This window comes from Mustela lutreola, chromosome 4, assembly GCF_030435805.1.
Source record: "Mustela lutreola isolate mMusLut2 chromosome 4, mMusLut2.pri, whole genome shotgun sequence".
Classification (NCBI taxonomy): Eukaryota; Metazoa; Chordata; class Mammalia; order Carnivora; family Mustelidae; genus Mustela; species Mustela lutreola.
The window spans coordinates 52,957,640-52,979,256 of record NC_081293.1 but is presented as its reverse complement, the minus strand read 5'-3'; the positions used below and the strand labels follow the sequence as shown (position 1 = coordinate 52,979,256).

Sequence of the window (21,617 nt, the reverse complement as noted above, 5' to 3'; positions counted from 1 at the left end):
AACAGGATAAACTGTGGGGGAGAACCATATGAGAACTCTTTCTACACTCTGTCCAATAAACAGCAGCAGCTGCCACTTGGTAAACTAGATGGCTTCAAATGCTTGGCAAACAACTTCTATGTGTATGAGATTTTGAACAGTTGTTTTTAAGGAATATAAAAGCAAAGAAAATCAGTCTGTCATTACATTTTATACTCTGACATTGTCATTTAATTCAGGACAGAATGCAATCCCCATTTCCCTAACTGAAGAAACCAACAATAGTACTATTGAGTACACTTATGTCCGAAGTACATGGAGACAGATAATTCACTCTGACAAAAAGAAGGCTGAAAATGCTGTCAAAAGGGCACAGCAGCAAAAGTCAGAGTGCATGTCTCATGTTTGCATGTAAAGACAAAACAGATGAACAGGGCCGCCTGGATAGCTCAGTTGTTAAGTGCCTGCCTTTAGCTCAGGTCATAATTCCAGGCTCCTGGGATCAAACCCTACATCAGGCTTCCTACTCCACAGGAAGCCTGCTTCTTCCTCTCCCACTTTCCCTACTTGTGTTCCCCTCTCGCTGTGTCTCTCTCTGTCAAATAAATAAATAAAATATTGGGGAAAAAAAAAAAAAAGAACAGATGAACAAAGCAGGCTGAAGTGATATTCCCTGGGCATCCTCTTTGTTAAACAATTACCAACAGTACCCCCACATGTCTGTAGAAATCCTTCCTATCGATTCTTGGGCGTATTTCCCTAGAAAACTCCTTCAGAAGCGGACTTAAAAACCATCTGTTTGAGGGGCATCTGGGAGGCTGAGGCAGTTAAGCATCTGCCTTCAGCTCAGATCATGATCCCAGGGTCCTGGGATGGAGCCCCAGATTGGGGGCTCGCTGCTCAATGGGGAGCCTGCTTCTCCCTTTCCCTCTGTCTGCCACTCCCCCTGCTTATGCTCTCTCTCTCTCCCAATCTCTCTCTCTCAATCTCTCTCTCTGTCAAAGAAAAATAAAATCTTGAAAAAAAAAAGAACCCATCTGTTCGATAGACAATCTGTATCCACAGCTCACAGAAAACAGAGAACTAAGAACCTTTGGTGGGTAAAAAGAGGACAGAAGAAAAAAAGTGGGCAGGTATCTACCTTCACTGAAGGGACATAAATACCACTCCTGAATTGGCAATCTGAACTAGGAGTAAGGGAAAAAAGGAAGGCAGCACAGTATTAATGGTTTAGGAAAAGAAATTGGACCTTTGTGACAATTTATTTCCTTTTCTTAAATAAGCAAAGAATTTAACTGCACAGTTCACAGAAAGAAAAAAAAAAAAAAGACCACTAAAGATAGGGAAAATGTCCTATCCATTTATAATTAAAGAAATGCAAAAAAAAAAGATACATATATATCATTTTTCAGATTGCCAAATATTTAAGATTTCAGATTGCCAAATATTTAAAAGTTGGATAAAATCAGTGTAGGTGAAGGTACAGAGAAGGATAAATTCTCATTTACTCTTGGTAGTATTAAAATTAATTTGGCAGTATTTCTCAATTTTAAAAGCTTATATCTTTGTCTCAACAATTCAACTTCTGGAAATTCACCCTTCAGTTGCAAGCTAAATATAAATGGATATTTATAGTTGTACTACTTGTAATAAATAAAAACTGGCAATAGGGGACTGGTTAAATTATGGTTAAGTCGCATTTGGGAATATCTACAGAGGAAATAATATACATAGGATTTACTTCAAAATAACCAATGAGGGGGCGCCTGGGTGGCTCAGTGGGTTAAGCCGCTGCCTTCGGCTCAGGTCATGATCTCAGGGTCCTGGACTTGAGTCCTGCATCGGGCTCTCTGCTCAGCAGGGAGCCTGCTTTCTCCTCTCTCTCTCTGCCTGCCTCTCTGCCTACTCGTGATCTCTCTCTGTCAAATAAATAAATAAAAATCTTAAAAATAAATAAATAAAAATAACCAATGAGGGTGGGCACCTGGGTGGCTCAGTCATTAAGCATCTGCCTCTGGCTCAGGTCATGATCCTAGAGTCCTGGGATCTAGCTCCGCATCCAGCTCCCTGTTCCACGGGAAACCTGCTTCTCCCTCTCCCATTCCCCCTGCTTGTGTTCCCTCTTAATCACATGTTGACTAGGAGGCATAAGAGGGAATACAGATAAAACATGACTAACCACAAATTTAATAATTTTCTTGAGGCTGGTGATGGGTACATGTGGTTCACCATATTCTTTCCCTTATTTTTGATATGTTTGAAATTTGCTATAATAAAAATATACAACAAACCTATGAAACAACATCATTGAAGAGGACAGTGGATAAAAGTATTGGCCCACATAACTTTGGAAATTACTGGATTCTTTTAGACTAAAAGGATAGGGAACCATGCATTAGCATTGTACTCTAGCTAATAAAGCTGTTTCCCACAGGTGTACAAGTTAACAACTCTCAAACCACTATACATGTATACTGAACCTGGACAATTAGGTAACTGAATGGTGGATGGTAGAAGGTTTCTCGCTTTTAGAATGGGAGATTACAGATAAGCAGGAAGAAAAGGCTAAAACGATCCATGTGGTAATGGATTAGAATTAGAATATGAACTTGTGTTTCACCTAATAAAAATATGGATGGTTACATCTAGAAATATTTATAGATCTATATGTATGAGTATACATATGTATGTGTATATATTGACTTATTCTGTCAGCTAAGAATGCTTAGAATCAATGACATACCAGCTGTAACAAGCACACCAAGAGACAAGATCTTTGTTTCTAATACCACTCTCCAACGAAATAAACCCAGTTTTCTTGGAGAAATGTCTGATTCCAGGACTGCAAAGGAAATACACAAGATAAGCCCAAGCATCTTGTTATGTCAGAAACTAAGGAAATGGTAAAAAACAAAACAAAAATCCTAAATTGACAGAGGTATCCAAAAGGAACACAGAAGACAAACGGAATGAGCTTCCAAAAGCCAAATCTAAAGTATAAAATAAGAATAAAATAAAGTAGGGGCGCCTGGGTGGCTCAGTGGGTTAAGCCTCTGCCTTCAGCTTGGGTCATGATCCCGGGATCCTGGGATCGAGCCCCGTTGTCAGGCTCTCTGCTCAGCAGAGAGCCTGCTTCCCTTCCTCTCTCTCTGCCTGTCTCTCTGCCTGCTTGTGATCTCTGTCTGTCAAATAAATAAATAAATAATCTTAAAAAAAAAAAGAATAAAATAAAGTATAAAATATAAAGTATAAAATAAGAATCTATGAGTTCATACTGATAATAAGGAAATAATTAAATAAACAAATGGAGAAGAACAAATTTCCCTTGCAGAAGAATTCCAGATAATTTATCAGCTACTCCCCCCTGGAAAGATAAGGACAATAAATCCCACTCCTTAAGTGCATGGAGCCCTTGTTCCAAAAACTACAGCATGGACAGGCACCTGGGTGGCTAAGTCAGTTAAGCATCCGACTCCTGATTCAGCTGAAGTCATGATGTTGGGGTCATAAGATCAAGCCTCATGCTGGGACGCCTGGGTGGCTCAGTTGGTTAAGCGGCTGCCTTCGGCTCAGGTCATGATCCCAGCATCCTGGGATCGAGTCCCACATCAGGCTCCTTACTCAGCAGGGAGCCTGCTTCTCCCTCTGCCTCTGCCTGCCATTCTGTCTGCCTGTGCTCGCTCTCTCTCCCTCTCTCTCTTCTGACAAAAAAACTTAAAAAAAAAAAAGATCATGCCTCATGCTGGGCTCTGCATTGGGTGTGGAGCCAGCTTAAGATTCTCTCTCTCCCTCCCCCACGCTCTCTCTTAAAAAAAAAAAAAAAAGTAAAGCATAGAAAAAGGGAAGGGGGAGACTAACTTTAGCAGAGAAACTTGACAACCTCAGCCAAGTGATTAAGATCATTATCAACAATGATAAATCATGTCGATAATATATACCCTTGATATGATATAATAAGAATAGCACTGTATCTGTGATCTTCCACTTGTGAAAACTAAAAAAGGGAAACCTCACTAAAGTGGACTCTAGGGTGCCTGGGTGGCTCAGTGGGTTAAGCCACTGCCTTCGGCTCAGGTCATGATCTCAGGGTCCTGGGATCGAGTCCCGCATCGGGCTCTCTGCTCAGTGGGGAGCCTGCTTCCCCCTCTCTCTGCCTGCCTCTCTGCCTACTTGTGATCTCTCTCTCTGTCAAATAAATAAATAAATAATCTTAAAAAAAAATAAAGTGGACTCTAGATGCTAGAAGGGGAGGTTGGAAGGGGGAGCTGTACCACTCAATATCAATTACAGGAAAAACTGTCAATTACAAATACAACAGAATCATCATCACTGGAAAAGAATTGTCAACTAAAGGTCCCAACAGAGAACGATGTAGACTGCGTCTCATATTTTAAAAATCTACTAATTCTGCAACTCAGGCTTTGAAAAATCACCCTACACTCTTGCTTTTCTCCAATGGACTTTTGTTCAAAACAAACCCTCCCAACTTCCTCTTTCTCCATTAAAATAAGGTTCCACTCCTTTGTGAGATTTGCCTATGGCTTTGCCATAGCTTGCATAGCCTGAATTGCAATTCTCTGTTATTCCCAAGTAAAAGCATTTTTGCTAGTATAATAAACAGTGTTACTGGTAAGACTGTTTTATTTCTAAGGTTAACACACCCAGGGGCAACTGGGTGGCTCAGTCATTAAGCATCTGCCTTCAGCTCAGGTCATTATCCCAGAATCCTGGGATCCAGCCCTGCATCGGGCTCCCTGGTCTACAGGAAGCCTGTTTCTCCCTCTCCCACTCCCCCTGCTCTTGTTACCTCTCTTGCTGTGTCTATCAAAAAAATAAATCTCTTTTAAAAAAAAATAAGGTTAACACACCTCAAAACCCACAACCCCAGTCTAATTATGAGAACATCATCAGACAAATTCCAGAAGAGAAGCATCCTAAAAATACTTCACTAATACTCCTAAAAACTATCAGGTCATCAAAAACAAGGAAAGTCTGTGACAGCCAAGAAGAGCCTAAGGAGACATGACTACTAAATTAATGCAGTATCCTGGATGAGAGCCTGGAACAAAGAAAAGACATAAGATAACAGCTGAGGAAATGTGAAGTGTTTAATAATAATGTACCAATATTGATTCATTAACTGCAATAACTCTAAGATGTTAGTAATAATGAAAACTGGGGGCGCCTGGGTGGCTCAGTGAGTTAATCCTCTGCTTTCAGCTCAGGTCATGATCTCAGGGTCCTGGGATCGAGCCCCACATCGGGTTCTCTGCTTGGCAGGGGGCCCGCTTCCTCCTCTCTGCCTGCTTTGTGATCTCTGTCTGTCAAATAAAATCTTTAAAAAAATAATAATAATGAAAACTGGATGAGGAAATAGAGAACTCCATACTATCATCTCAGCTTTTCTGTAATCTAAAACTGTTCTAAAAAACATGTTTTAAAGCTTATGAAAGGTTGCCTAGGTGGCTCAGATGGTTGAGCGACTGCCTTCGGCTCAGGTCATGATCCCAGACTTCCAGGATCGAGTCCCGCATCGGGTTCTCAGCTCCTTGGGGAGTCTGCTTCTCCTCTAACCTCCTCCTCTCTCATGCTCTCTCTCACTCATTCTCTCTCAAATAAATAAATAAAATCTTAAAAAAAAAAAAAAAGCTTATGAAAAAAGGATAAGAATTTAATAAAAATCAGTTAAAATCGGTAAAAACTGTTCTAAATAATGTGTTTAAAAGCTTATGGAAAAAGGATAGGAATTTAATAAAAATCAGATTTCTTAAAATGCATTTTTTAAATCTCATGCAAATGAAAAATTATGTAACGGGGTGCCTAGGTGGTTCAGATGGTTAAGCATCTCCCTTTGTCTCAGGTCATGATCTCAGGGTCCTGGGATCCAGCCTTACAGCTGAGCAGGGAGCCTACTTCTCCCTCTGCCCCTCACCTGGCTGGTACTTTCTTTGTGTGTCTCTCTCAAAAATGTTTTTTAAATTCTAAACAAAAAGAAAAAGAAAAATTATGTAATAGAGAAAAAATAAATCTCATGCAAATAATTTCTTGTGTCTCTACTACTCCAAAAAGGATACATCCCAGTGAAATACTATCTCATACGAACCAGCCTAGATAAAGACATTAGGTTTGTTTTCATTTTTATTTTTGCTTTTGTTTTTTGCTTTCCAGTGGTGACCACCTCCCAATGAGAGGACCTCCTCCAACCATCCCTGAAGGAAGAGAAGAGTAAGCACAAGAAGTGCCTCATGCAGAGCCCCAATTCCTACTTCATGGGTGGATGTGAAGTGTCCAGGATGCTACAAAATCAGTACCATCTTTGGCCATGCACAAACAGGAGTTTAGTACACACTAAACTCCTGTTTGTGTGTTGGCTTCTCCACTGTCCTTTGCCAGTGTACAGAAGGAAAAACAAGACTTACAGATGGATGCTCCTTCAGATGGAATCAGAACTAAAATCACCCTTATGGAATTAAGGTCTTAATTTTATTTGGAAGCAATGACCAAGTTTGTGACTGTCACTGAATATACATTATCTAATACCTACAATGTACAGCCCGGGGCCACATGATTTAAAAGTTAAATTCTATGCTAAATGCACCAGTAATTTTTTCTGTTTTTGTTTTTTCTGGACATTCCCTTAACACTAGTCACCAGGTAGTATTTTAGCAGCTCCAATCAAGGAAAAAGTGTATAAGTCTTAGCAAAAATGAGTAATCATTTTCCACTTCAGACTATTTAACTGTCTTTTCCTATAGGCGGAACTCTTTGGTAAGAACATATATCAATAATACTTGCCTATATTTGCATAGTATTTATAGTTTGCAAAGCATCTATGCCCACTTTCACGCACCACCACTCCACTCCAGGAAGGTCTCCAGGCTATATTCACACTCGTGGTAAGCACCCCATAGCACTGCATTAATCTCTTACCTTAACATTGTTCAGTGATCTGATGAATGTTGTGTCTTGCCCCAAAAGCTATAAGCTTCTTAATGTTAGGGATCATGCTGTATTAATCTTTGAGTCCCCAGGGCTTAATGTTGTATCTCAAATATTTTAGATGTTTAATTAATATTTGATGGATGAATTAAAAACTATGAATTTTATAATCTTACATTTCTCAGCAGGGTTCTGGTTATGCTAAACATTTTAAATAGTGATACTGGCTTTGTTGGTGTCACTATTTTAAATTGTCATTATTTAAAACAAATAATAAATATATTAAAATAAATTTTTGTTTAAAGATTTTTATTTATTTATTTGACAGAGACAGAAATCACAAGTAGGCAGAGAGGCAGGCAGAGAGAGAGGGAGAAGCAGGCTCCCCGCTGAGCAGAGAGCCCGATGCAGGGCTCTAATCCCAGGACCCTGAGATCATGACCTGAGCCAAAGACAGAGGCTTAACCCACTGAGATACCCAGGCGCCCCTTAAAATAAATTAAAAAAAAAAAATTAAAAGCACCCTGAATCAAGATGAGTGGGAAACCATCCCATAAATACACTTTGGGTAATATGTGTGTGCATGCATGTGTGTATTTATATTTATATTTATCTTAATACAGAGTGGTTTAGGGAATATTATTCCATTTTTACTAAGTACTCTCTACCTATGCACAGATAGGGCACACTAGAAGACATTAGAGCTTATTCATCTTTTTTTTTTTTTTTAAAGAATCCATTTATTATTTGACAGAGAAAGACACAGCAAGAGAGGGAACACAAGCAGAGGGAGTGGAAGAGGGAGAAGCGGGCTTCCCACTGAGCAAGGAGCCCAATATGGGGATTGATCCCAGGACCCTGGGATCATGACCTGAGCTGAAGGCAGCCACTTAACAACTGAGCCACGCAGGTGCCCCAGAACTTATTCATCCTTAATATCAGAAGGAAACATAAAGATTCTCTAAGGTTCAGCATGATAATACTTATATGACAATGCAGTCTCTATAAACTGTGTAAGTAGAAATTTGGTATATTTTAAATGCATTAGAAAAGGTTGTTCTTTAAATACTGTTGATATATTATTTTAAAAAGCAAAATCTCCAGGCGCCTGGGTGGCTCAGTGGGTTTGGCCACTGCCTTCGGCTCGGGTTGTGATCTCAGGGTCCTGGGATTGAGTCCCACATTGGGCTCTCTGCTCAGTGGGGAGACTGCTTCCCTCTCTCTCTCTCTCTGCCTGCCTCTCTGTCTACTTGTGATCTCTCTCAAATAAATAAAATCTTTAAAAAAAAAAAAGCAAAATCTCCTTTTCTCTTTTGTATATTTGATGTCCACATTAAAAAGATATAAAAATGTTAAAGTAGAGCAAATGGTGATGAATGGAATAAGAGAAATGAAGTGAGACCACTGATTCTATTTGACCTTTGAAATTCTAATAAGAGAATTCTACACTGAACTTCTCCTCTTATGAACTATAGCTTAAATATTTTAACTCATTAAATACTTACTGAGCCTACTTACTACTGTAAGCCAGATATAGTGCTAATATTTGAGGTACAAAGATGACTAAAATCAGGGGACCTTCAAAGGGTTCACTAATGAGAGGAAAAAAAAAAACTGTAACAGAGATGTGAACAAAGGCCCTTGGAAAGTCTAAGTAAGGTTTTCCAAAGGATGTAATAACTTAATTGGGTTTTAACACTATTGTATAATAAAGAATTTGACTGGTCTGTGTGCCTGGTTCCTGTGAGGTAAGCCTCTAAACCTTTGGAATTTCCCAACTGATAGGAGTGTCTGTGTTATTTAAGGTGGGTTCTTCCAGCCACATTGGGTTTATGCTAACCAAGTGACTGACATTGGGCCCCTAGTTTCAAGATGAGGGATGCCCATTCTGGAAAGACCAACTATATGATTAAAGGATTGATGCACTGAGCCACATGATATTAGCTTGACCTTTGGGGAATATAAACAGGTTGAAGACAGAGTTCAAACATACAGCCAATGATTCAATCACTCCTGTCTACCTAATGAAATCCTAGTAAAAACTGTGAACACAGAGTTGGTGAGCTTCTCTGGTTAGTAATACACATCAATGTGCTGGGAAGGTGACACATCCTGAGGACACAGAAGCTTTGCTTTTGCGAATCTCCCAGAACTTGCCCTATGCATCTCTCCCTTTTGCTGGTTCAAATGTGTAACCTTTTGCTATAATAAAACTGTAATCCTAAGAACAGCACTTTCCTGAGTTCTACGAGTTGTTCTAGTGAATTATCAAATCTGAGGGGCTCAGAACTCCTGAATTTGGTCAGAAATACAGATGGCCTGGAGATTCCTGAACTTGTAGTTGGCATCTCAAATGCAGAAAGTCTTGTGAGGGACAATGCCCTTAACTGGCATAAATAGAGCTAATTCGGGGCGCCTAGGTGGCTCGGTGGGTTAAAGCCTCTGCCTTTGGCTCAGGTCATGATCCCAGAGTCCTGGGATCGAGCCCCACATCGGGCTCTCTGCTCCACAGGGAGCCTGCTTCCTCCTCTCTCTTTGCCAGTCTCTCTGCCTACTTGTGATCTCTGTTTGTAAAATAGATAAAAATCTTTAAAAATATATAAAATAAAAAAATAAATAGAGCTAATTCTCATTAATGTCAAAACTGCACTGCAAATACCCTACAGGAATTGGTTTAAAATATGGACTTACAAAATTACTCATCACAAAATACAGTACATAAAGAGGCACCTGGCTGGGCTCAGTTGGTTAAGTGACTGCCTTCAGCTCAAATCATGATCTTGGAGTCCTAGGATCGAGTCCTGCATCAGGCTTCCTGCTCAGCGGGGAGGTTGGCCTCTCCCTGTGACCCTCTCCCCTCTCATGCTCTCTCTCTCTCTCTCTCTCTCTCTCTCAGGTAAATAAAATCTTTAAAAAAAAAATACAGTACATTTAAATACAACGGAATGTTACAGAATGGCCTATCATAGCCACTAACTCAGGAAACAAACACGTAAGCCCTAGAGTGCTACTGTAGCCAAATGCCCCATCCCAAAGAACCTCAAGCAGACTGGACAAACTGAAGACACAGCTCCTGGATGGGTTTCCCAGAATGTTGCCAAACAAATGTGGATAAACTCACCCCAAGAGAAGTCACTAGCTCAAGAGATGAGGGCTTGGAAAAGAGAAAGGGAGAGATTTTCTTCAAGTGCTGGCAACCGGGGGAGGTGGCAGCCTCAAGCCTTACCAACCAGTATCTCTGCCAGCAAGATGAACACCTAGATTTTTACAGAGGGTGGTTAAGGGAGGCAGCATGAGAGAGCAGGCAGAGAGCACGTGATCATGGGTGAAGGTCCATACGTGTTCAATGGTAATTACAGGCAGGGAAGGGAATGTAGTGGGGTGTGGTCTTTTAGGCATTCTGTTGCTATCAAGGCTTTTCTGGTCTGCTGGTTGGAATGTTTTGGTCACTGCAAACATCTCTGTCAATGCATTAACAAAGTACCATAAAAAATAAACACAACAGGGTTTAGTTTGAACATGAATTAAGTGGTCTTGTCTATTTCTAGTTTTAACTGTCAGGGTTCTATAGTTGACCAAGAGGGCTTGCTGTCAGAGGAGCATGACTCAATCATAAAAAAATATGTTGTAGATGAATATTTACTGACATAAACACATAACATCATAAACACATAAACATCATACCCTTAATCTCCAGATCCATTCTCTTCCCCTGAGGTCCAGACATGTACATTCAACTTTCTACTGAGTATCACCACTTGGTTGTCTACCAGGTATCTCGAACTTAACATGTCCTAAAGAAAAAAAACTTAATTCTCACCAAGTACACCCCAGTCAGCTACTCCATACTCTTCCATATCTCAGTAAATAGTACTACCATTCACTCACTTGTTCTGGCTAAAGTTGGAGCCATGCTTGACTTCCTTCCTTCCCTAACATCTCACCAAACCATCAGCAAATCTTATGGGTGCTACTATCAAAACATATCCCTTCTTACCACCTCCGCTGTTACCATCCAAGACAAAGCCACCTCTATCTACTGCCTAGAATACTACTACAATAGCCTTCTATTCGGTCTCCCTTGCTTCCATTATAATCAGTCACTCTACACAGCAACTAGAATAATCTTTAATAAATCAGTGTAATTACATTGTCTTCCCGATACGTTCTGAATAAAATCTAGATTCCTTATTTTAAAATTCTCATGATCCAGCTTCTACTTCTCTTAACAATTTCATCTTTACTGCTCTTTGCCCTTTATTTTTCAAAGATTTCAAGTAACTTCTCATCTCAAGACTTCTTCACTTGCTAATCTCTCTCCTCTGAAAATCTATTCCCTAGCTCTTTCTATAGTCTGAACCTTCATTTCATTCTGGTCTTGACTTAAATATTACCCTCCTCAAAGGGACTTCCCTTCATCTAAAATTACTACCTATTTCAACTATACTTCAATGAAAAAATAAATTTTTAAAACTAAAATGACCACTTGCCACCCTATCTCTTTACCTTGCTTTATTTTGCTGTTGTTGTACTTAACACTACCAGATAGTACTTCTATCTAGTAGACAGAAGTACTGGTAGAAGAATACCTTCTCTATTAGAATGTAAGCTCCCTGAGGCAGACACTTTGTCAGTTTTGTTTGCTATGGCATCTCCAGAGTCTAGAACACTATCTGGATACACAGTGGGCAAGACATAAATACTTGTTGAAAGGTTAGAATGTTAGGTGAAAGGAGCAAATTTTAACAGTACTTTCAAAATTACTTTTCTTATGTAATTACTTCTTTCTTATATAATTATATAATTAAACAAAATGGAGGGGTGCCTGGGTGGCTCAGTGGGTTAGGCCTCTGCCTTCTCTCGGGTCATGGTCTCAGGGTCCTGGGATCGGGCCCCGCATCAGGCTCTCTGCTCAGCGTGGAGCCTGCTTCCCCCTCTCTCTCTGCCTGCCTCTCTGCCTACTTGTGATCTGTCAAATAAATAAATAAAATCTTTGGGGAAAAAAAGGAAAACAGAAGCCACTACATACACACACTACATACACACACGTCAGTCCTCATTATTCATGGATTCTGTATGCACAAATTTGCTTACTTGTCAAAATACATTTGTCACCCCAAAATCAAGATTTGCAGCAATTCTCTGGTCAATGGACATATACAGAATGGTAAAAATTTTGAGTTGCCTGAAATGCACACTCCCAATCAAGGTCAAACTAGACAATGAAATGCTTGGCCTTCTTGGTTCAGCTTTCATACTATTAAAAAAAGTCCTTTTTTGTGGTGTGGTGTTACATTCTTCATATTTTTGTATTCTTGGTTGGGTGATTCCTGTTCAAAATGACTTCCAAGCATAGAGCTAAAGTGCTATCCAGTGTTTCTAAGAAGGCTGTGATGTGCCTTCTGGATATAATACATGTTATATACATTCATTCAGGCATAAATTACAAGGCTATCTGTTGTGAGTTCAACATAAATAAATTAATAATATATATTAAATAACATGTCCTTAGGGTACCTGGGAGGCTCAGTCAAGCATCTGCCTTTGGCTCAGGTCATGATCCCAGAGTCCAAGGATCAAGTCCCACATCAGCCTCCCTTCTCAGCAGGAAGCCTGCTTCTCCCACTGCCCCTCCTCCCACTCGTGGACACTCGCTCACGCATGCACTCTCTCTCTCAAAAATATATTTAAAAAAAAAAAACTCTTCAAAAAAATAAAAAAAAATAAGATCTCTTTAAACCACACACATAAAATGAATTTAGGGATTAATCAGTTAATGAAAATATAACCAGAGGTACACAGGAACCTAATCCGTATTTGTTCTAGGAGCAATAATTCAGTACTCATTCAGTGTTCACGATGATGTTATAGAACATACTACCACCAACAACGTGTGTGTGTGTGTGCGCGTGTGCGTGTGTGCATATTAAATTAAAAGGTCAGAGAGAGGACACCTCGGTGAGTCAGTGGGTTAAAGCCTCTGCCTTCGGCTCAGGTCATTATCCCAGGGTCCTGGGATGGAGTCCCGCATCAGGCTCTCTGCTCCGTGGGGAGCCTGCTTCCTCTTCTCTCTCTGCCTGCTTCTCTACCTACTTGTGATCTCTGTCAAATAAATAAATAAAATCTTTAAAAAAAAAAAGGTCTAAGAGATTATATGTCATTATATCATATTAATATAGTTAATATAATCTTTGGGCAGGAATATTATAGGGTATTTACCTCTTATTTTTTCCTCATTTGTATTTTCTATTTTTTTTACAATAAAAATAATTTTTTGCTGGAAGAAAAAAAGAGTCACTTCTAACATTTTAAAATAAGAATTGTATTAGTAAACATCCTAGAGTAGCCAAAGGAATATAAAATAAAAATAGGATATGAACACTGATTTTTTTTTCAGTAATTAAAAGTATAAATTTATAGCTCTCCTCTTATCTTCTTAGCCTGAGTCTTCTTTTTTTATTATTATTATTTTTATTAACATATAATGTATTACTTGCCCCAGGGGTACAGGTCTGTGAATCATCAGGCTTACACACTTCACAGCACTCACATCACATACCCTCCCCAATGTCCATAACCCAACCACCCTCTCCTCAGCAACCCTCAGTTTGTTTTGTGAGATTGAGTCTCTTACCGTTTGTCTCCCTCCCGATCCCATCTTGTTTCATTTTTTCCTTCCCTACCCTCCAAACCCCCCTCTGTGCCTCTCAAATCCCTCCTATCAGGGAGATCATATAATTGTCTTTCTCTAATTGACATATTTCACTCAGCCTAATACCCTCTAGTTTCATCCATGTCATTGCAAATGGCAAGATTTCATTTCTTTAGCCCGGTCTTCTAAATCAACCTCAGGGGCACCTGGGTGGCTCAGATGGTTAAGTGTCTACCTTTGGCTCAGGTCATGATCCCAGGGTCCTGGGATCAAATCCCATATCAGGCTCCCTGCTCCTTGGGGAGTTTGCTTCTGCCTCTCTCTCTCTCTCATATGTAAATAAATAAATAATTTTTTTAAAATTCTAAAATATCTGCATTAAATGGAAAGAAGTTATTTACAAAAGAAGCAAAAAAAAAGTTCAATACTGACTCACTTATAAATAAATAAATAAATAAATAAAACCTCAAATGTACAAATGCACATGTATTTTTATACACTTCTCCCTGAACAGACTATTCAAATACGAACAGTTTAAAACTCATTCATTTATAATTATAGAATCTTACGAGTAGAAAGAATCTTTAAAGAGCATATACTTAGCTTTCTAACCTAATGCAAGAACACTTTTTATAATCCTTTTTATAAGGGGTCACAGCCTCTGCCAGAATATGTTCAAGAACAGAGAGTACATTATCCCATAAGGCAGCAAATTTTTTTAGAAGATTTATTTATTTATTTGAGAGAGTATACACGTGCACACAAGCTGGGGGAAGAGCAGAAGGAGCGAAATTTCAAGAAGAATTCCTGATGACTGGGGAGCCCCACACGGGGCTCAATCTCACAACCAATGAGGATCATGACCTGAGCTGAAACTAAAAGTCAGATGCTCAACCGAGCCCCCCTCACCCTAAGACAGATTCTAATTTACACTCACCATTCTAAGTTCAATCTCTGATCTAAAAGTAAGCAGATCTACTATCTCCTCTTTACATAAGCATTCCAAATATGTAAGACAAAATTCTTATGTTCCCTTAATCACCTCTTTCAGGCTAAATATTCTAGTATGACTATGACTCAGTGTGGTACACAACCTTATTTATGCCCTTGTGTAATCCCCACTCTTGGAATACAGGCTGGACCTGGTGATTTACTTGTAATAAACAGAATACAGGAAAGGTGATTGGGATGTCATTACCAAAATTAGGTTACAGACTTTGGCTTCTGTCTTCTTCACTGTCATGGAAGCCAGGTGTGGTGTTTTAAACTGCTCTGTGTTGAGTCCCACAAGGCAAGGAACCGAAAAAGGCCTCTAGCCAACAAACCAGCAACGAAGGAAGGCCCTCAGTCAATCAACCCATGAGGAACTGAGTCCTGCCAATAATCACATCAGAGAACTTGGAAGCAGATCCTCCCCCAGCTCAATCTTCAGAGGAAACCAAAACTTTAGCTAACAACCTGATTGCAAACTATGAGAGACACTCTTTGATTCCTCTTTTTTTTGTAATCAAAACTTAAGAACTTTATTTTTTTCCACATTCAAATAAGTGAACTTCTTTCAATTATTAACATAGTATTAGTTTCAGAGGTAGAGGTCAGTAATTCATCACTTGCATAGAACACCCAGTGCTCATTACATCAAGTGCACTCTTTAATGTTCATCATCCAGTTACTCCATCTTCCCATCCCCCACCCCTCCAGTAATCCTGTTTGTTTCCTATGATTAAGTCTCTTACATTTTGTTTCCCTCTCTAATTTTGTCTTGTTTCATTTTTTTGTCCCTTCCCCTATAACCCTCTATTTTGTTTTTGTGTTTTTTTTTTCCCAAAGGTTTTACTTACTTATTTGAGAGAGAGAGAAAGAGCATGAGCAGGGTGAGGGGCAGAAGGAGAAGCAGACTCCCCACTGCACAGGCTTGATCCTGGGACTCTAGGATCATGACCTGAGCCAAATGCAGATGTTTAACCAGCTGAGCCATCAAGGCACCCCTGTTTTGTTTCTTAAATTCCTCATATAAGATCATATGATGTCTTTCTGATTGACTTATTTCGCTTAGCATAGTACCTTCTAGTTCCATTCACATCAATGCAAATGGCAAGATTTCATTTTTTAGTATATGTGCTGCCGAAGCGAGCACAAGATTTCATTTTTTGATGGCTGAGTTTTATTCCAGTGTATGCGGGCATATGTGTATATGTGTGTGTGTGTATGTGTACAAACACACCATATCTTCTTTATCCATTTATCTTTTGAAGGACAGCTGGGCTCTTTCCATAGTTTATCTATTGTGGACATTGCTGCTATAAAGACTGGGGTGCAAGTGTCCCTTTGGATCATTACATTTGTATCTTTGGAGTAAATACCTAGTAGTGCAATTGCTGGGTCATAGGGTAGCACACACCTTGAATCCTGACCCATAGAAACATGAGATAACAAATATGTATTGTTTTTGTTTTTATTTTGTTTTTGTTTTAAGATTTTATTTATTTATTTGACAGAGATCACAAGTAGGCAGAGAGGCAGGCGGGGCGGGTGGGAGAGAAGCAGGCTCCTCGCTGAGCAGAGAGCCCGATGTGGGGCTCGATCTCGGGACTCTGGGATCATGACCTGAGCCGAAGGCAGAGGCTTTAACCCACTGAGCCACCCAGGTGCCCCCAAATATTAATTGTTTTAAGTCATTAAATTTTGAGGTAATTTGTTATGCAGCAATAGATAAGTAACCTAGCAATTTCACCTCTCATCATAGCTTAGAAAAATTCTCACACATATCTTTATTAGAGGAAAACAAAAACAAAAACAAAAACAATCTAAATGCTCATCAAAAGAAAATACAATATATTACAATCTTAAGATTTATTGCTATGTAGCATTCAAAAATGAACTAGATCTATTTAAACTAGATCTATTCAATCTCAATATAATGCTGAGGGAAAAAGTTGTAGAGTTATCCCTAAAATAGTCCACTTATGTAAAAATTCTCTTTAAGTTTTTATTTTTTTAAGTAATCTCTACATCAAACATGGGGCTTGAACTCTGAACCCCAAGATCAAGAGTTGCATGCTCTACTGACTGAGCAGCCAGGCACCCCCATTCATATAAAATTTTTATTTTTTTTATTTTTAAATATTTTTTTTAAGATTTTATTCATTCATTTGAGAGCAAGAGAGAGCATGAGAGGGGAGAGGGTCACAGGGAGAAGAAGACTCCCTGCCAAGCAGGGAGCCCGATGTGGGACTCGATCCCAGGACTCCAGGATCATGACCTGAACCAAAGGCAGTTACTTAACCAACTGAGCTCCCAGGAGCCCCTTATTTTTAAATATTTTAAAGTAATCTCTATACCCAACATGGGGATCAACTAGAGATCAAGAGTCACATGCTGTATGCTCTATTGAGTGAGCCAGCCAGGCACTCCCATTTATGTAAAATTTCCAAAACACATAAAGCACTACTATACATTAGATGTGGATACATTTTATACATACACAAAATTATAAGAAATGGATTGCATTTCTACTTAAATATATTAATTAAATAATTTACCTCCACACCCTTCTAATTTAATTCTCCACCAAAAATAAGAGTAAAGGAATACAAAAGGTAAAAATCCATAAAGACAAAGTAACTGAAAACAGGGGAAGAATTTACACAAAATTTTAGAAGCTGGAAAGCAGATAAATGTGCGGTAATTGATTAACATACCAGAGAAAGAACCAGAGGGTAAATGTTGGCAAACAAAAGCATACATACTCCTACTACAGAACCCAGGGAAGGCTCAGGATTGGCACCCTTTGCAGGAGGGAATGTGGGGTGGAACTTAAAAATGGAAAAGCAATTAAAAAATGTGTATAAGAAGTTAAATGGGGTGCCTGGGTGGCTCAGTTGGTTAATTAACTGCCTTCTGCGTTTTGGGCTCCCAGCTCCATGTGGAATCTGCTTCTCCCTCTGACCTTCTCCCCTCTCATGCTCTCTCTTACTCGCTCTCACTCTGAAATAAATATATTTTTATCTAAATTTAAAATTCAATTTTTAAGTTAAAACTTAAAATTTAAAAATTTCAATCTTAAAAAAGCACATGGAAATTAAGTTAAAGTCTATATACTAAATGGGGAGATCCCCCATCCCTCTTCTCCCTCTCAGCACCAAACCACTTGTAGTCAGACACCAAGCTCCCCCAGCAAGAAACTAGAGGACTTCCATCTGGGAAAATTAACAGGCCCAAAAGAATACCTATAAATACATACAGCTGATGGTACTCAAATGGGGATGGGGGGGTGGAGCCTGAAGGAGACCGACAATCCAGAGAATATAAGAAAACTTAAAAATCTAAAATGTATTTCTCAGAAAGGTAAGATTTTGCATCTCTAAACCAAGAAATAATACAAAGTCCAATGGAAGATTTGAAAGACAAATTTAAGGACATCTCCCAACATGTAAAATATCAAGACAAAGAAGGACGCCTGGGTAGCTCAGTTGGTTAAAATATAAAGACAAAGAAACGGAAAAGATAATGGATTAAAAAACAGAGAATCAATTCAGGCTTTCCAGAAAAAAGAGAAGAAGAAAATATCAAAGGAAAAGTACAAAAAATATCCCAGATTTTAAGATCATGAGTTTTCAATTTAAAGGAATCACAAAGCCCCTACCATAATGAATTTAAAAATCCACACTATGGCACAAATAATTCTAAACTGTAGAACACTAGGAATAAAGAGAAAATTCTGTAAGTATCTAGAGAGAAGGAAAAAAAGGTATCATACAAAGGAATGAAATCAGAATGACATCAGGTTGCACAACAATATAAATGTACTTAATGCCACAGAAGCATACACTTAAAAATGGTTCAAATGGTAAGCTTTATGTTATGTATATTTAACCAAAAAAAGTGTTTAAAAACAAGAATGATGGAGGGTACCTGGGTGGCTCAGTCAGATAAGTATCCGACTCTTTATTTCAGCTCTGGTCTTGATCTCAGAATCATGAGTTCTAGCTCCATATACTGGGCACAGAGCCTACTTTAAAAAAATAATAATAACGGAGTACCTCAATGGTCAGATCCCAATTCCTTCATAAGAATTAGTGCATACAGGGGCACCTGAGTGGCTCAGTCAGTTAAGTGTCTGCCTTCAGCTCAGGTCATGATCCTAGGGTCCTGGGATCAAGTCCCATATCTGGGCTCCCTGCTCAGTGGGGTGTCTGCTTCTTCCTCTCCCTCTGTGTGCTCACTCTCTCTCGCTAACAAATGAATAAAAAAATCTTTTTAAAAAAAAAAGAAATGTGCATATAAAAACAATACATTTTCTGTAGGCTTCTGAAGTAAACATATTGCAAATGCCCAGTCTGTATTCCTAAAAATTATATATTTTTATTTATTTTTAAAAACTACCATTTGTTTTTGTAAAAATAAAATAAAAAGAATATTAGACTTTTCATGGGCAACACAGGAAGAAAATAGCAATACCTTTAAATAATGAGGAAATTATTTCCAACAGAAAATTCTATTAAATAGAGTATTATTTTTTATATCGAGGATAGAATAAAAACATTTTCAAATATGCAAGATTTCAAAAAATTTAATTCTCATAAATTTTAACTCTCAGAGAGGTTCTGGAGAAGCAAGAAAGAAAATGACAAGTAATTCAGGAAACAGAATTCCCAGGAGGATAGTAAAAGGAAATCCCAGGGTGAGATCTATAGAACCAACCAACCCATGCTAGAGCAGAATATAGAATATACAGAATATACAAAGTAGATCTCTAAGGGTTAAAAAATAATTATAAATTATCTATTGGACTTGAATGAATGGGGCAGAGCCTTATGGTCCTGGCTGAGAATCTGGGAATAATTTAGTAAGCTGAACTTTGAAAGCTGAGCAAGTAAAAAAAGCAAGGTAATTAATTATGCCTAAGGAAAATTAAAAGTTGTATGAGAAAATAATTATAATAATTATACATTATATAGCTCAGGTTCAATATTTGTGTAAAATAAAAAAATAATGATTTAGCCCCCCAAAATTACATAACCATATTGAGAATATAAGGGAAAAGACATATATGCATTTAAAAGAACCAAACACTCATCTTCTATGGCACTGTATACAGGTTTAATATTTTTTAAAAGCAAGTGTTACGACTATGCTATTAGAAATATTTAAGATCCAGGCACCTGGGTGGCTCGGTCAGTTAAGCATCTGCCTTCAGCTCAAGTACAATTTCAGGGTCCTGGGATCCAGTCCTGTATCAGACTCCCTGCTCAGTCTGCTTCTCCTTTTCCCTCTCCCTCCGCCCCCCATTTATGTGCAATCTCTACCTCTCAAATAAATAAATAAAATCTTAAAAAATATATATATATTTAAGATATATGACTACGGTTTCCTCCAGAGGTGGGATAACTGCTATTTTTCCTTCTAAGCATATAATACTATTTGAATTTTTGAAACTACGGAGATGTGTTACCTTGATAAAAATAAGACAGAGTTCCTTGTAGGAAGAAGGAGGAAAGTCGGGTTTTGGCTTTATCTCAATTTTTTATATTTCTAAAAGAACAGATAAGAGCAGTTAATTCTGGATGATGGGATTATGGGTGTTTTATTATAATTGCAGTTTTAAAACTTATCAACACTACCTTCCACAAGTCCCCAAAGTTTCCTATATAAATGGCTTTCGGACCATTTACAATTCTGCCTGCCTTTCTTGGAGTGCTCTCAACTTTTGCCAGTGTCCATTTAAACAAACATGGAAAATGTGTTTCCAACCTAGTACAAAAATACACTGGAACCAATACTTTTGTGACCTGGATAAACTTCTAATAATATAGCTGCCAAGTGTTTTTAGCAGCACATTACGTAGCCAGTTCATGCTACATTTGTAATTAACCAAAATTTCCAGATAATAATCTGTCACACTAACGAGTCTACCCAGCTCCTCCTGAGGGAGAAGGAATTCAGAATCTCAGAACTTGAGATTCTGAATTTAAACACAGAGATTATCTCTATTAAATTTAATTTCAGTTTGGGCCTACAATTTCATTCTATGGCTTTAATTTTTTTTTAAGATTTTATTTATTTATCAGAGAGAGAGAAGGGGAGAGAGCGAGCACAGGCAGACAGAATGGCAGGCAGAGGGAGAAGCAGGCTCCCTGCCGAGCAAGGAGCCCGATGTGGGACTCGATCCCAGGATGCTGGGATCATGACCTGAGCCGAAGGCAGCTGCTTAACCAACCGAGCCACCCAGGCGTCCCCATGGCTTTAATTTTTAAGGCTTTATTCATCATCTGCCATATTAACTACTCCTACAGGTTTGCAATACTTACATAATTAACATGTTTTGTTTTGTTTTTAATTTTAACTCTACCCAAGGTCCAAAAATAATCCACCAGAGATTTTCCTGGTGAAGCCAACAATCTAAGTGGGCCCAACTATTCAATCTTGTACACATTCACTTAATTTATCAGCCAAGCCATATTTTACTACATATCAGTCATAAATGCATCATAAAAAACTGTGTAAGTGTGGGATTATGACTATAACTAGAACAATTTTCTGACCTACTACCTCATACTTCTAAATAGAAGTAACAGAATTCAAGAACCGAAATAGAAGTAATTTTCGATAAATCACCTCATACAAATTCCTTTCATTTAGTATTCCATATCATCTATTTAATCATTTATAATTTTTCCAGGATTTAACATCCACTTTACAATTTTCCAAGTACTTTCTTCTTTTTGGATATCAGAACATTTGTCTCTCTTTGGTTTTTATGATTTCTCAGATAAACAACAGTGGCTCTGAGATCATCAATTAATTTAGTACTGTGAAATTTAAGTGAGCGTAGATTTAAATTCATTTTAAAACGTTCACTCTTTTCTTTTTTAAGATTTAATTAGTTATTTGTCAAAAAGAAAGAGAGCACAAGCAGGCAGAGTGGCAGGCAAAGGCAGACGGAGAAGCAGGCTCCCGCCAAGTAAGGAGCCCGACGTGGGACTCGATTCCAGCACTCAATCCCTGGGATCATGACCTGAGCCAAAGGTAGCCACTTAACAGACTG

The 21,617-nt window shown here is 38.5% G+C and overlaps 1 protein-coding gene and 1 pseudogene across 6 annotated transcripts in view; one reads left to right on the top strand and one right to left on the bottom strand.

Annotated features, from left to right (window-relative positions):
- Positions 1-21,617, bottom strand: part of USP54 (ubiquitin specific peptidase 54) — a 123,742-nt gene that overhangs the window by 88,821 nt on the left and 13,304 nt on the right. The window contains exon 1 of one of the 6 annotated variants that reach the window (XM_059169912.1): positions 10,603-10,620. The exons of the other annotated variants lie outside the window; for them this stretch is intronic. The gene's annotated coding sequence lies outside the window, so the exon portion shown is untranslated. Of the gene's footprint in view, positions 1-10,602; positions 10,621-21,617 lie in introns of those variants that run through there. 6 annotated transcript variants of the gene reach the window in all.
- Positions 5,831-6,432, top strand: LOC131828823 (small ribosomal subunit protein eS27-like; annotated as a pseudogene).